General features: G+C 42.7%; 1 protein-coding gene across 6 annotated transcripts in view; it reads left to right on the top strand.

Moving 5' to 3' along the window:
- The window catches only part of LOC134353003 (protein Shroom4-like), a 156089-nt gene that overhangs the window by 84770 nt on the left and 55152 nt on the right, over positions 1 to 16167 (top strand). The window contains exon 1 of one of the 6 annotated variants that reach the window (XM_063060760.1): positions 12803 to 13025. The exons of the other annotated variants lie outside the window; for them this stretch is intronic. The gene's annotated coding sequence lies outside the window, so the exon portion shown is untranslated. Of the gene's footprint in view, positions 1 to 12802; positions 13026 to 16167 lie in introns of those variants that run through there. 6 annotated transcript variants of the gene reach the window in all.

Raw genomic sequence — 16167 nt, 5'->3', positions numbered from 1 at the left:
TCCTGAGCCAAGAAAACATAAATGATGTCTAAATTGGAGATGTGATTGGCAGTTTGTATTCAGAATTGGCTTGCCCACTTATATTGGGTCGTGGGTCATGGTCGTTGGAACTCGTTCTGGCTGGAGGTCTGTGCCAAGTGATATTCCTCAGGGATCAGTACTGGGATCTCTGTAGTTTATGATATATATAAATAACCTGTAGATGGTGTTGAAGGCTGCAGAGGATATAGTGGGATACAGATCAGTTGCAGATACGGATAGGAAAATGGCAGATGGAGTTTAACCGGGCCACTTGCAAACTTTTACACAATGGGAGATCAAATATACAAGGACAGTGCACTGTTAATGGTAGAGGCATCTGGGTGTCCAAGTCCATGGCTTCCTGAAAGTGGCTACGCAGGTCGACAGGACAGAAAAGAAGAAAAATGGCATGTTTGCCTTTATTAGTCAAGGAATTGGGTTCAAGAGTCAAGAAGTCAAGGAATTGGGTTCAGGAGTCAGGAAGTCTTGGTGCAGCTCTATAAAACTCTTAAGTCACATCTGAAGTATTACTTTCAATTCTGGTCACTCCACATCGGAAGAATGTCAAGGCTTTGTTATGGGTGCGCAGTGATTTACCTGGATGCTGCTTGGTTAGAGGGCATGTGCTAGAAGGAAAGGTTGGACAGACTTGGGTTGTTTTCTCTGGCGAGATGGATGCTGAGTGGAGAGCTGATCAAGGGTACAGCCTTCAGATTTATTTATCACATATACATACAGTGCAAAGCGCCATTTGCGTTAACAACCAATGCACCCAGGAGTGTGCTGGAGGTAGTCTGCAAGTGTCACCCATAGTCTTGTGCCAACATAGCTTGGCCACAGTGCTTAGCAGAACACAAGCTTATAAGATTATGAAAGGCAGAGATGGAGTAGAGAGGCAGTATCTTTTCCCCAGGGTGAAATACTTAATACCAGAGATCATGCATTTAAGGTGAGAGGAGGCCAGTTCAAAGGAGATGTGCAGGATAAGCTTTTTTTAAAACAGTGTTGAGTGTCTGGGATGTGCTACCAGGGGTTGTGGTGGAGACAAATACAACCGAAGCTCTTGGGGCTCATGAATGAATTGAAACTGAATTGAATTTAATTTATTTAATTCTTACAACTGTCCCACAATGTGAGGGAGTAAAAATCTTTCTGTTGTGACTCCATCGCAATGTACAGACATGTGAATTTAAAAGTCTAATAGCTTGTAGAAAGAAGCTGCCTCATAGCCTGTTGGTCCTGGCTTTAATGCAGCCAGGAAGCAGCTGAAACAGTTTATGGTTGCGGTGACTGGTGTTCCCGATGATCTTCCACCTTTATACACCTGCTACTGTCAATGGAGAGAATGTGCAGGAAATTGAAGGATATGGACATTGTGTAGGATGAAGGGAGTAGTTTAGTTCAGGGGTTGCCAACCTGGGATCCACGGACCCCTTGTTTAATGGTATAGGTCCATGTCATCAATAAAAAGTTGGGAACCACGGGTTTAGTTGCATGTTTGATCACTAATTTAGTTAGTTTGTGAGCTGAAGGGCTTGTTCCTGTACTGTACTCTTCTGTCTTCCAAGGTACTTCCTTGGTCAAGGTACTTGGATGTTGCACAGATGGCTACAAACCCAAATAGGAATCTACTGGAATTTTCCAAGCATGTGTTTATTTTGCAGTGAATTCATGGGGAATATCTATACCCGAAGGTAACTCGAACAGCAGAATTTTTTTGAATATAAATGCAGCTGTGGAACCTTTACTACGCCAGTCTCCTCCTTGCGCCTAATATTAACCATGACCTTTATATTTTTGGGATCTGGGTGTCCGTGGCAAGATGAACATTTATTGCCTCAAGAAGGTTATAGTGAGCAGCCTCCTTGGAGAACTTTACTGAGAGTTCCAGGATTGGGACTTCGTGAGGCTCAAGGATCGACATATTATTTTGAAAATTGCGGGGGGGGGGGCGTGCAGTGAGGGGTTATTCAGCTGTAAGTGCTGCTGTCCCCATGCACCTGCTCTCTGTGACCTATTTATTAGTAGAGGTCATGGGTTTGAAAGGTGCTGCCAGAGTAACTTGAGCAAGTAACTGTAGTGCATTTTGTAGAGCTAAGCACTAGAGCCATGACGTGCCAGTAGTGGAGAAAATGAACACTTGGCATGTTTGATGTGGTGCTAATCAAGTGGACTACTTTATCACTGAGGGCCTTGAGCTTCTTGAGTATTGTTGGTGGTGCACTCATCCAGGGAACTGCACATCCACTTTGTAACTTGGATTTCCAGAAGGTGTTCAATAAGGTGCCACATAAAAGACTCATCCATAAGATGAAGGTGCATTGAGTTGGGGGTGACATTTTAGCATGGATAGAGGATTGGTTAACTAATAGAAAGCAGAGATTTGGGATACATGGGTGTTACTCTGGTTGGTAAGTGATGTGCTGCAGGGATTGGTGCTGGGCCCTCAATTGTTCAAGATATACGTTACCAATGGAAGAGGGGACCGAGTGTGGTTTGCTGATGATGCTAAATTGAGTGACAAAGCAAATTGTGCAGAGTCTGCAGAGAGATATAGATAGGTTAATTCAGCGGGTGGGGGTCTGGCAGATAGAATACAATGTTGGTAAATGCGAGGTCAACCACTTTGGAAAGGAAAATGAAAAAAGATTATTATTTAAATGGTAAAAGTTTGCAGCATGCTGCTGTGCAGGGGGACTTGGGAATGCTTGTACAAAAGGTTGGTTTACAGGTGCAGCAGGTTATCAAGAAGGCAAATGGAATGTTGTCTTTCATTGCTACAGGGATTGAATTTAAGAGCCGGGAGGTTATGCTGCAACTGTACAAGTACCAGTGAGGCCATACCTGGAGTACTGCACGCAGTTCTGGTCTCCTTACTTGAAGGATGTTCTGGCTTTGGAGACAGTGCAGAGGAGATTCACCCAGTTGATTCCAGAGATTAGAGGGTTAGACTATGAGGAGAGATTCAGTTGCCTGGGACTGTACTCACTAATATTCAGAAGAATGAGAGGAAATCTTATAGAAACATATAAAATTATGAAAGGGATAGATAAGATAGAGGAAGGAATATTGTTTCCACCGGTAGGTGAGACTAGAACTAGGAGACATAGCCTCAAGATCTGGGGGAGTACATTTAGGACAGTGATGAGGAGGAACTGCTTTTCCCAGAGGGTGGTGAATCTGTGGAATTCTCTCCCAATTAAGCAGTGGAGGCTACCTCAGTAAATATATTTAAGACAAGGTTGGATAGATCTTTGCCTAGTAGGAGAATTAAGAGTAATGGGGAAAAGGTGGAGATGAGTCCACGGCCAGACCAGCCATGATCTTATTGAATGGTGGAGCAGGCTTGATGGGCCAGATGGCCTACACCTATTCCTATTTCTTATGTTCAAACACTAGAGTGTATTGGCTTTACTGTCTATTGATTTCAAACTTACCAGAATACCCTAATAATGCATTGATGTCAATGGCAGTTACTCTCACTTGTGGAATTCTGATCTTTGATCCATCAAATCAAGTTTAATTGTCATTCAAACCATACGTGGATGCAACCAGATGAAACCGTGTTCCTCTGGGGCCAAGGTGCAAAGACATACACTTGCTTTCAAAATAACGAGAAAGGAGGGGAGAAAATAAAGAACATAGTCACGTAAGACCAAGACCCTGAGTGGCAAGTCCCGCAAATTGAAGGTTACCAGCAGTCCAGCCTGTAATTCCATTGATCCACCACTGGGGGGAGGCACTGATGGGAGAGACCACCCATGACCAAGTCTGGACACCACGCTTCAACCCAAGCCTGAGGCCTAGTCCTAGCTACCACCAAGGGTACACTGCTGCCTTGCCACCCGGCTCCCCACCAAACAAGAGAAGCAGATCTGTGGCCATCAATATCCAACAGGGTCTTGTGATCACAATAAAAATGTCCTAGACAGTCACTCAGGGTTTTACTACATGCTGCCTTCGCGCCAATGCGAAGGCACCAACTCCAGTGCCTCCGATTAGCAGGCAGCAATACGGTCTCCACCCAGGTCAGCTCTTTCAAACCCAGTCGGGCTTCTCCTGCAGCCCGACGGCTGGACTCGAATCCCCTTGAGGCCAATATGGTAATGAGGTCTACGTTGAGAGACCTTGGCAAAACCCAGCTGGATACTAGTGGATAGAATATTGTTGTGTAACTTACGCCAGCTTCCTTCATTTTGCTGATGATTGATAGAATACCAGACTACAATAAAACCAAGTTGGATTTGTCCAGCTTTTTATGAACAGGATGTACCTGGACAATTTTCCTCATTGTTGGGTAGATGCCAGCATTGTAACTACATAGGAGCAACTTGCCTCATGATGCAGGTTATTGTTAAGTACAGATCTTCAGTGCGACAGCTGGTATGTTTTGTAGTCCCAGAGTCGTTGCTGTATCCAGTGCTCTCAGCCTTCTCACGAAGTGAACTAAATTGACTGAAGATAGACATCAGTGATGGTTGGGACAGCATGATTAGTAGCTGTTCTGGATGAAGGTGGTTGGAAATGCTTCATCCTTTAGTATTTGTGTGCTGGGTCCTGCAATGTTGAAGGTGGAGATATTCATTGAGTACCCACCTACTGTCAGCTGTCTAATTGTCCACCAGCAGTCACAGCTGCTGTGCTATGATTTGAGCTTTCGGTTATGAAATTTCAGCTGTTTTTTTCTCTGCTTAGCATTCATGTATTCCTGCACTGCAGCTGCTTTATACCAGCACCTCATCATTTTTATTTTAGATCTACCTTGTGCTGCTTCCAACATGCCCTTCGTCAAACAAAGGTCAAGCACCTGGCTGCCAGAATGAGGTGTAATTTGAGTTGTGGAGTTTTGATTACCAGTAACTAAACTGAAGTGGCTTCAAATGTGTTTCATGTAATATGCTTGAATTTGCCCCAGATTGCAAAGGTGAAATTTCCTTATTCATCTGGGTAATTCCCTAGCCGTCTTGTGGATCTATTTCTTAGAAATTTGGCCTGGCCAGCTTATCCATCTGAAATATGTGAGAAAATGTTCAATATAAACAATTTCAGGAATTGCATAAGTCTCTTCTTTATGGATATGCTGAACTGTCCTAGACTATTGGAATGTGGACTCTATTTAATACTTGGCAAAATTGATTTCAGGTTTAGCAAGCAGTTGTGTCTCTTAACGGCTGTGTCCTTGTACTGAGGAAAGCCCCTGTTTGGACAGAGTTCAAGAATCTATTTTCCATGGTTTGTTTGAATTCTGGTATAGTTTTGTGTTGAGTTTGATTTTCATACTCTTGGGAGAATGAGGAAACTGAATGTCTCCCTTTACAGGGGGCTCTGTTCAGGGTTAGCAGTGAGAGACACATTGCAGTGTGGTTTATTCATACGTAAAGCTCGGATGTTTTAACCTGGTTGTCTTTCACATCCTACTGACCATGATTTATATTTCTCCATTGATGCAGTTAGTTTGTTCGGCTGATAATTAACACAAATGGTGATGGTGCGCAAAGCTTTGAAAGTCATTGGGATCCCAGTTCCCAAACTCCCTCTACTCCTGCCAGGCACCAGTTGCTGGACTCCCTTAAAAGTTTCCGTGTTCACTATTAATTTAATATTACTTTACACTGTGATTTCTAAAAATGTCAATTAAAAAATTGATTAATTACATCCAGTAGACTGGAAAATCTGTAACTTGGGCACTACGAAAGTCCCAAGCATCCCTGATTAACTGAGTTTTAACTCTTATCTTCAGTTTCTCCAGTTTTTACCTCAGCGCTGACACTAGGAGGCAGTCTTGCTGCTCTGCCTCTGGTAAGCTTATTGGAAGATGATTGTTAATGTGCTTAATCTTTTGTCTGTTTTAATCCAGCTATACTATTTGCTATTTTATTCACTGCATTCATTGCTTGTGTATCCTGATCTATTCCAGCTTTATTTTAGATTCCTTGTGGTCTATTTTAACACAGAAGATATGGTGACATAATTTTCTCACCTACCTTCCATTTATAATAATGCTGGTGTTCTTGTTCATGATGTAGCCTTGTTCTTGGCCAGATTTGCTTAGCCTCTGCATCCAACACATCATCCTCCAAAACTTCCGCCAACTCCAAAGTAATACTGCCACAAAACATATTTTTACCTTTCCCCCCACCCCCCCGCCATGCCACTTTCTGCAGGAATTATTCCCTCTGTGATTCCCTTGTCCATTAGTCCTTCCTCACTAATCTCCCTCCTGGCTATTATCCCTGCAAGCGGCCAAGGTACTGCATTTGCCCATTCGCTTCCTCCTCCTCCTCTATTCACAACCCCAAGCAGTCCTTCCAGGTGAGGCAACACTTCACCTGCAAATCTGCTGGGGTCGTCTATCGTGTCTGGTGCTCCAGATGTATCGGTCTACAGTCTGGAGGTTGGGGACCACTGGTCTATTGTGTCTGGTGCACCAGATGCAGGCTGTCTACATTGATGTGCAATTTGGGGAACCACTTCATCAAGCACGTCCACTGTATCCACCAAAAGCAGAACTTCCCGGTGGCAAAACCTTTTAATTCTAATTCCCATTTCCAATCCGACTTGTCAGTCCATAGCCTCATTGTGCCAAGATAAGGCCACCCTCAGGGTGGAAGAGCAACACCTTATATTCCATTTGGGTAGCCTACTACCTGATGACATGAGTGTCGATTTCACCTGGTTTAAAAAAAATAATTCCCTCCCCCTCCCCTCTTCTTCCCACACTGACTTTTTAACCTCTTCTCATCTGACTATCACCTCCCTCTGGGCTGCTCTTCCTTCCCCTTCTTCCATTGTCCACTCTCCTGTCCTATCAGATTCCTTCTTCTCCAGCACTTGACCTGTCCTGCCCACCTGGTACCACCCATCACCTTCTAGCTAGCCTCCGTCACCTCCCGCCACCTTTTTATTCTGGCGCCTTCCCACTTCTTTTTCAGTCCTGCCGAAGGATCTCGGCCCAAAACGTCGACTGTACTTTTCTCCATAGATGCTGCCTGGCCTGCTGAGTTCCTCCAGCAGTTTGTGTGTGTTGCTTGGATTTCCAGCATCTGCAGAATTTCTCATGTTTACGTTTACCTCACTTTGATATTTTTCATAAAATATCTATTGCAACTTGTAAAATAGTTTATTGCAATTCTATTCTTATACATAAATAGGTTATTTCTCATATGAGGGTACTAAATTATGACAAGGAATCATATTTCCAGCTTTAAAAAAAATCTTACCCTAGCTCCTGCAATTTAAATATTGCTGCTAACAAATTAAGGGTTAAACCTGAGATTTTGTGGTCAGCACTGTTACCTTTTGGAACTGCAGTGATTAAAGAAGCAATCAAAAGTCTTTATTTTATCACATCCACTGTGTTTTAAAAGTTATTTTGCATTAAGGGCTGTATTCTTCTATATAGTTATCCTGACATTTTGAGATGAGGATTCCTGAAGTTAATATATTAGCTGTTTTTTTTAAATCAGAACCAGGTTTATTATCACTGACAGAAGTAGAATCTATGCCTGCCTTTTTGTTGGGTTTGTGGAACAATCTATGTTCCAAACCTATTCTGGTATCGTCCCCCACTTTTCCTTCGCTACATCGACGACTGCATTGGCGCTGCTTCCTGCACGCATGCTGAGCTCATTGACTTCATTAACTTTGCCTCCAACTTTCACCCTGCCCTCAAGTTTACCTGATCCATTTCCGACACTTCCCTCCCCTTTCTAGATCTTTCTGTCTCTATCTCTGGAGACAGCTTATCTACTGATGTCTACTATAAGCCTACTGACTCTCACAGCTATCTGGACTATTCCTCTTCTCACCCTGTCTCTTGTGAAAATGCCATCCCCTTCTCGCAATTCCTCCATTTCCGCCGCATCTGCTCTCAGGATGAGGCTTTTCATTCCAGGACGAAGGAGATGTCCTTTTTTTAAAGAAAGAGGCTTCCCTTCCTCCACTATCAACTCTGTTCTCAAATGCATCTCCCCCACTTCACGCACGTCTGCTCTCACTCCATCCTCCCGCCACCCCACTAGGAATAGGGTTCCCCTGGTCCTCACCTACCACCCCACCAGCCTCCGCGTCCAACATAACTTCCACCGTCTCCAATGGGAGCCCACCACTAAGCACATCCATCCCTCCCCCCCCACCCCCCCCCGCTTTCCACAGGGATCGCTCCCTACGCGAGTCCTTTGTCCATTCGTCCCTCCCATCCCTCCCCACTGATCTTCCTCCTGGCACTTATCCTTGTAAGCAGAACAAGTGCTACACATGCCCTTACACTTCCTCCCTTACCACCATTCAGGGCCCCAGACAGTCCTTCCAGGTGAGGCATCACTTCACCTGTGAGTCGGCTGGGGTGATATACTGCATCCAGTGCTCTCGATGTGGCCTTCTATATATTGGCGAGAACCGACGCAGACTGGGAGATCATTTCGCTGAACACCTACGCTCTGTCCACCAGAGAAAGCAGGATCTCCCAGTGGCCACGCATTTTAATTCCATGTCCCATTCCCATTCTGATATGTCTATCCACGGCCTCCTCTACTGTAAAGATGAAGCCACACTCAGGTTGGAGGAACAACACCTTATATTCTGTCTGGGTAGCATCCATCCTGATGGCATGAACATTAACTTCTCAAACGTCCACTAATGCCCCACCTCCCCCTCATACCCCATCCGATATTTATTTATATATCCAAATTCTTTCTCTCTCTCTCCTTTTTCTCCCTCTGTCCCTCTCACTATACCCCTTGCCCATCCTCTGGGTTTTCCCCCCTCCCCCTTTTCTTTCTCCCTAGGCCTCCCGTCCCATAATCCTTTCATATCCCTTTTGCAAATCAACTGTCCAGCTCTTGACTCCATCCCTCCCCCTCCTGTCTTCTCCTATCATTTTGGATCTCCCCCTCCCCCTTCCACTTTCAAATCTCTTACTAGCTCTTCTTTCAGTTAGTCCTGACAAAGGGTCTCGGCCCGAAACGTCGACTGTACCTCTTACTAGAGATGCTGCCTGGCCTGCTGCGTTCACCAGCAATTATTATGTGTGTTGCTTGAAATTCCAGCATCTGCAGATTTCCTCGTGTTTGTGTAGTGAAATTCCTTGTTTTGTAGCAGCAGTGGAGTACAAGACATTAAAAATGAGAAGTATAATTAAAAAAATAAAATAAATAGCACAGAAGAAAGAGGTAGTGCACTTGGACTTTTCAGAAATCTGGCAGGAAGAAGCTGTTCCAAAAATGTTAAGTGTTTATTTTTGGGCTCCTGGACCTTTTCTCTGATAATAATGAGAAGAGAGCATGTCCCAGATTATGAGGCTCCTGAATGATGCTGGTGGTGTAGTGGAATCTGCACTGGACTTCGAGGCAAGTGGTCCCAGGTTGGAATCCAGCTAGCTCCTTGCAGGCTTTCCACCCGTGCTGGGTTGACCATTGAGCTAGCAACTCGGCCTCGTAAAAACACAGACAAAATTGCCAAAGGAATGGCAAGGTTGCTGCCCGCTGTGCTACAAGTCACAGAGCGAAACAGCAGCAATGATGCATGCTGACTTATTGAAGCACCACCTTTTGAAGATGCCGTAGCTGGTGGAGAGGCTTATTGCCATGATGGAGCTGGCTGAGACTACAACCCCTCTGCAGCCTCTTTCAATCTTTTGCATTGGAGCCTCCATACCAGGAAGTGATGTGGCCAGTCAGAATGCTCTCCACAGTACATCTGTAGAAATTTGCGAGTCCAAAGTTCAAAGTATATTTATCATTAAAGTACACATATGTCACCATATAAGGCCTCCTCTACGGTAAAGATGAAGCCACACTCAGGTTGGAGGAACAACACCTTATATTCCATCTGGGTAGCCTCCAACCTGATGGCATGAACATTGACTTCTCTAACTTCTGCTAATGCCCCACCTCCACCTCGTACCCCATCTGTTATTTATTTATATACAAACATTCTTTTTCTCCCTCTGTCCCTCTGACTATACCCCTTGCCCATCCTCTGGGTTTTTCCCCCCTCCCCCTTTTCCTTCTCCCTGGGCCTGTTGTCCCATGATCCTCTCATATCCCTTTTGCCAATCAACTGTCCAGCTCTTGGCTCCATCCCGCCGCCCCCCCCCACCCAGTCTCCTATCATTTTGGATCTCCCCCTCCCCCTCCCACTTCCAAATCTCTTACTAGCTCTTATTTCAGTTAGTCCTGACGAAGGGTCTCGGCCCGAAACGTCGACTGTACCTCTTCCTAGAGATGCTGCCTGGCCTGCTGCGTTCACCGGCAACTTTGATGAGTGTTGCTACACTCCTGAGACTCCTTTTTGTGAGGGAGCACTCACTAAATCCAATAGCCACAATAGAATCAATGAAAGACCACGCCAACAGTGTGTAAAAGACAACAAACTATACAAGTACAAAAAGAAAAGTAAAAATAAGAATAATTGTAACCCTCTCACCAGGGCTCGTATGCAAAATTGACCTGTTAGCTAACTGCTAACAGCCAAGTGACTCAGTGATGAGAAAGCCACCTTTCATAAGCAATATACATCTAGGGTCACTGTAATTTAGGGTGCAACCAAACAGGAAAGTTGGGATGTTCCCATTAAAGGAACCTTGATTTGAGCAAATGCTGTGAAAATACTGTCCATACACAGTTATTGGTAGCCCAGAAAACTACAAATCTTACACTGACATTAAATTATTCAGAAATATATCTACAAATTTACAGTTACAGAGAAAAGTAGTGACAGGCATCCGTTAGTCTTGCGAGACCATGGATCTGCGCCTGGAAAGTCTTCACTCTCCAGAGCACAGGCCTGGGCAAGATTGCATGGAAGACCAGCAGTTGCCCATGCTGCAAGTCTCCCCTCTCCATGACACCAATGTTGTCCAAGGGAAGGGCATTAGGATCCATACAGCTTGGCACCAGTGTCGTCGCAGAGCAATGTAAATAAAAGGGGCCCATTACAGTTAAATTCATCCAATGTGCACATAAATGTTGGAGTTTATTTCTGGAGTGGTCAGGGGTGTATCGCTTTACTTGCACGCTGGACCCACAGTCTACATCAAAGCACTCGCCACAGCTTGAACTTCCGTCAGAGACTATCTCGAACGAACTGGCTCTGTCTAGAATATTGGCCCTTCTTCCTTGGAGCCATTCTTCTGCACAAAGCACTTCTTACAACGGGGACGCTCCTTCGAGTGGCATTCTGCAGCATCTTCCCTTGTGCCCTGCTTAGCAGTTCCCACCAAAAAAGACCCTAAACCAGACTACTGTCCTTCTGAAATCTTTTCCTGCCCGGCTCTCTAGAACCTTCTCTCGTATACCACAATCCTGATTGGCTAAGTTGGACAAAATGGCTCCTTATCTTTAGTTGAAGCCAAACCACACTTTCCAGCAGGACATACTGCTTTACAGAAAACTGCTAACATAAAATACCTCACAGCATAGCAGTAGAAATCTTAACCAGGATATACATAATGAATGAGCAATAAATATGGAAAACATGAGACAAAGAGTCTTTGAAAGTGAGTTGTAGGAACAATTCAGTGACGGGGCAAGTAACGCTGAGTGAAGTTATCCCCTGTGGTTCAAGAGCCTGAGGGGTAATAAAAGTTCCTATGCTTGGTGGTGTGAGTCCTGAGGCTCCTGTATCATCATCATGGTGGCAGCGGTGAGAGGAGAGCATGACCAGGGTGGTGATGGATGCTGCTTTTCTGTGACAATGACCCAAGATGGACTGGGCCATATCCACTACTTTTTGTAGGATTTTCCTTTCAAGGGTGTTGATGTTTCCATACCTTGTGATGCAGCCAATCAATATATTCTCCAGAACACATCTGTAGAAGCTTGTCAAAGTCTTAGATGTCATGCCAAATCTTCACAAGCTTCTAAAGAAGTAGAGGTCTTTGGTGATATACCAAATCTCCTCAAACTCCCAAAGAAGTATAGCCGCCTGCATGCCTTGTTTGTGATTGCATCAATGTGTTGGGCCCAGGATAGATCTTCTGAGATATATTGAAGTATTCATATCGTAATTTGTAATTGAAATGAGACAGAAGCTTGGAATGACGATTCAAAAGATTACACTAATATTCCCATATTTAGGAATTGATGAAGGTATATTTTAAAGTGATTGAAGTTGTATTGCTGGTTATGGTCTGCCCTTAGAAAGTAAATTTTACAGATTTTTTTCTTTGGTGAGTGAAAATGAAGCTAGAATACGTGAAACTATAATGAGTGACATTAGTTGAATCAGGAAAATGTAAGTTAGTTGGAAGACAACCCATGATTTGTTCATTTTAGTTACTTTTAACTGTTCATTTTATTAGATTCAGACCCAGGACTGCTGGCTTGGGGCCACAGCTTAATTGAACTCAAGTCTCAGTTCCTTTTGGCTGTGATGACAGCAGCCCTCTTCATTTCTTACATTCTTCTGGGCGACAGGAAGGGTTTGCATTTATATAACTTTTCACGCTTTTTTAAAAATCTTTTCCGGACATTGTTTCCTTGTTGTTTCTAGCTCGGTTCCTGTATTACAATAGGATTTTTTTTTTAAATGGGCTTTAATATGATCATTATCTGATTTGGAACCAAATGTGATGAAAGGGTGAAATGGACTCAGTTTAAAAACAGCGAGGGAAACTCTTTTGTTTTATGCACAATGATTGGCTGAAACAAGCTTGCAAAAAAAAAAGCCTCGATTGTTCTGCAAGTTTCCCGTTTGCTGCCTGATGTTGTTCCAATCGAAGAACCAGAGTTACCCAGTTGGATTCTTTGTGTTATTTTGCCGTTTCAATATCCCTGTCTCTGGCTTGTGGTTGAACAGCTCCCTCCAAATTTCTCAATATCAGATTATCTATCCTCCGGTGGAAACCCTATCAGTGGAATACAGCAGCCTTCAGGGTGTGCAGTTCATGAGTTTCAGAGGGAAAGTGCAAAAGATAATGGTATCTCGAGTTGGACAAGGTGTATGAATGAGTTGCAGGATAACGAACAAACTGGAGTCTTGTGAAATTTTGCTGCGCTGCCACTGTAAGTAGAGCCAATATCAGAGAATTATAGTTTTGAGTGCAGAATGCAAGTGCAGAGATCAACACTAAGCATCATCTTCACTTGTATTTATTTGGATTGCCATTTGATAGTTTATTTGTCCTGTTCATTTTTAAAATGAATATTTTCAATTTGTTATTTCATACAAAGAAAATTTTACCCTCTTTTTTTTAAAAAAAAAATCTTTTGAAGTATGTTTCATGAATTATATGCCTGAATTGCTTTAAGTTAAGTCCATTGCTATTAATAGTGTGTTTGTAAGTGGTGTACGTGGTCAATGGTGTAATGGCATCTACATCGGATTTCAAGGTGAGTGGTCCTGAGTTCCAATCTGGCCGGCTCCTTCCACGCTTTCCATCTGTGCTGGGTTGCACGTCACGCTAGCAACTCAGCCTTGTAAAAAAAAACAAGCAAACGCTAAAGAAACGGTAAGGTTGCCGCCCGATACGCCACAAGGGAAGCAACATGAGGTGATGTTTGTGCTACTATTTTCTTAAAATTATCAATTATCCAAAAGTATAATTGTACACTTCACACTGCAAATTTTGGGTTGTTGCTAGAGGAAGCTTTTTTTAAGGTATATATTACAGCAAGATTCTTGTGGTTACAAGTGTATCATTGGTAAATTAAATGTATCACACAAATGTTGAAAAAGAGGAAATTCTGTTGGTTCATATGTGATTTTGTACATTCCAGATAAATATACTGCAACCAAAGACTTTGACATTTTGTAGCATTCATTCAGATCTTTGAAGAAAATCTCCAATGGGTTCATACACATTGAATTAATTTTATTTAATACAGTGGTTAACATGAATAAATGTGTTTTTCAAGTGCACTGAAGTAACAATGTTTCTGCTGAATTACTCAGGAATTACAGGTGAAGATGTAGAGTGCCTTCAATATAGGGTACAGTTGTAAATGCTACTCAGTCAGGTGCTCTGAGTAATCCAATTCGGCAAATCATAAAGTTTGTACCTTCTGGTTTTCCTCAACAAATGAACTGTACAATAGTTTTCACTTCAGTGCAAAAAATGAATTTTCAGTTTGTATTTTGCTCAATGATTCCTTCTATAGAAAGACCAGAAAATAGTGTTGGAAATGAGTGATGAAAGCTGGTCAATGCCTGTTACTATAATGAAATATGTTAACCTGGTTAGATGAACTTAAATGTTTTTTAAGAAAATTAAATCTGGAATTTTTTTAAAAATGGTAGCTGCATTGCTTGGGTCCTTAAGAGTAAAAGGCCTGTGATCCTTGCCTAGTTTAGTCTATTTGTGCCTACGTCCAGTAGAATTATAGTTTTCTTCTCTCTGTACTCTGCAGTAGCCCAGAAAATCAGTAATTGTATTAAAAATGATTCCTAGAGATGGACCATGATGACCACCTCAGAGCAGCAGTGGCTTGGTGTCAAGTTCATTTCTCTAGAAGCAATAAAAAACGTAGATTAAAGATTTGTGTGTCTAATAAAGCTGCAACATTATGGTGCCAGAGGGCTGGGTACAATCCCAAGCTCGGTTGTTATTTGTGCAGAGTTTTCTCTGTAACTATGGCTTTCTTCTGTGTATTCCGGTTTCTTCCCACATCCAAAAATGTGCTGGTTGATAGGTTAATCAGCCACTTAAGTTACCCGTAGTGTGTAGGTGTGTGGTTGAATCTGAGGTTGAATGGGAATGTGGAAAGAATTAGTGTAAATGGGTGGTTATTGGTCAGTGAAGACCGTGTGGGCCAAAGTGACTGTTTCCACATTACATCTTTCCATAATTCTAAGGAGCCTCATTCAAGAGAGGCACACATTCACTTACTGTCATTGACACCAGTGGTTTCTAGCCCTGCGTTAAAAATGTCTGAGGTACACAGGAGGTTAATTCACTGACAGAAAACAAAAATATGGAAATATGGATGCTTGTACAGCCTTTTGTCAAATCCTTTTTCACAAATGTTGCAGCAGTGATTTATTTATCCAATTTTTCTGAAGCTGCATAAAACAAGTTAGCTGAAGTGGTTAAATCAGTGAGACATTGTAACTTGTAATGTATGCTGCAGTTGCCTGCCAGAGGAGAGACAGTACACATGGGATAGTGATCAGTTCTGTTTCATGAGTGGAGAATGTACTGCTATTTTGGATTATTGTGGGACTGTGTTGCAAAAGATTACAATTCACAAATGAACTATAGTATCTGCTCAAGCTACTGGGCCTGAAAACTAATAATGAAGTCTTCACAGCAGATTTTAATGCCATCTTTTCAAATCTGTAATCACTAAAGGCAAAATGGTAACAAGCTCCAAAATAGGTGAAAAATAAAATTGAGGAACAACATGAAGCATTTTGAGAAGAATAGGTTAATGGTGGATTGTCAGCATGTAATCGTTAAGAAACTTAACCAACTTAAATGAATCTATTGAACAATGAAGATTCAGTATTGATGAGGGTAAAACATTTGATAAAGTATACAAATGATGTAGCAAGGTATTTGACACAGTTCGATGTGCCACCTTTATCACACAAGTAAAAATCTGAGATTTAGGGACAAATAGCAAACTAGATTAAAAATTAGTTTAGTGACAGAAAGGAAAGAATAATGACTGATGGGGTATTTTAGTGTTTAGAAACTTATATAGGGTTTCACAGGGTTCCCTACTAAGCCTTTTATAGTGTGCAGTGTCTTTATAAATGATTTGACAGGTATAGAGGAAACAGTCTTGAGGGAGGAAAATAGGATTTGTTAGAGCAGGGTTTCCCAAACTTTTTTTTATGCCGTGGATCCCTACCATTATTCGAGGGGTCCATGAACCCCAGGTTGGGAACCCCGTGTCGAAGTACTGAAACATCAGCATTGTATTGGGCTGGTGTCTGGGCTGTGTGACTATGCCTTTGACTCGACTGTAAGAGCTACAGTTAATGAAGTTCGCTGATCTTGCCAGTATTGCTAGCGAGAAGAAAAAGGTTGGAGGCCTTGACTCTCAACTCTCTGTTACTGCTTATACCAGCTACAAAGTGTGGTGCAGCAACTTGTCAAAGCTACTTCAAAAAGAGTTTTCAGTCCATTGCCAAACAAGACAGGGGCAGTAAACATTTAGGAGAACCATCTCAAAGTACTTCTCCAAGTCAACATCACTTTGA

Source organism: Mobula hypostoma, chromosome 10 (genome assembly GCF_963921235.1).
Source record: "Mobula hypostoma chromosome 10, sMobHyp1.1, whole genome shotgun sequence".
In the NCBI taxonomy this organism is placed as follows: domain Eukaryota; kingdom Metazoa; phylum Chordata; class Chondrichthyes; order Myliobatiformes; family Myliobatidae; genus Mobula; species Mobula hypostoma.
The sequence above is the reverse complement of the archived record's forward strand: the minus strand, read 5'-3'. Positions and strand labels throughout refer to the sequence as shown.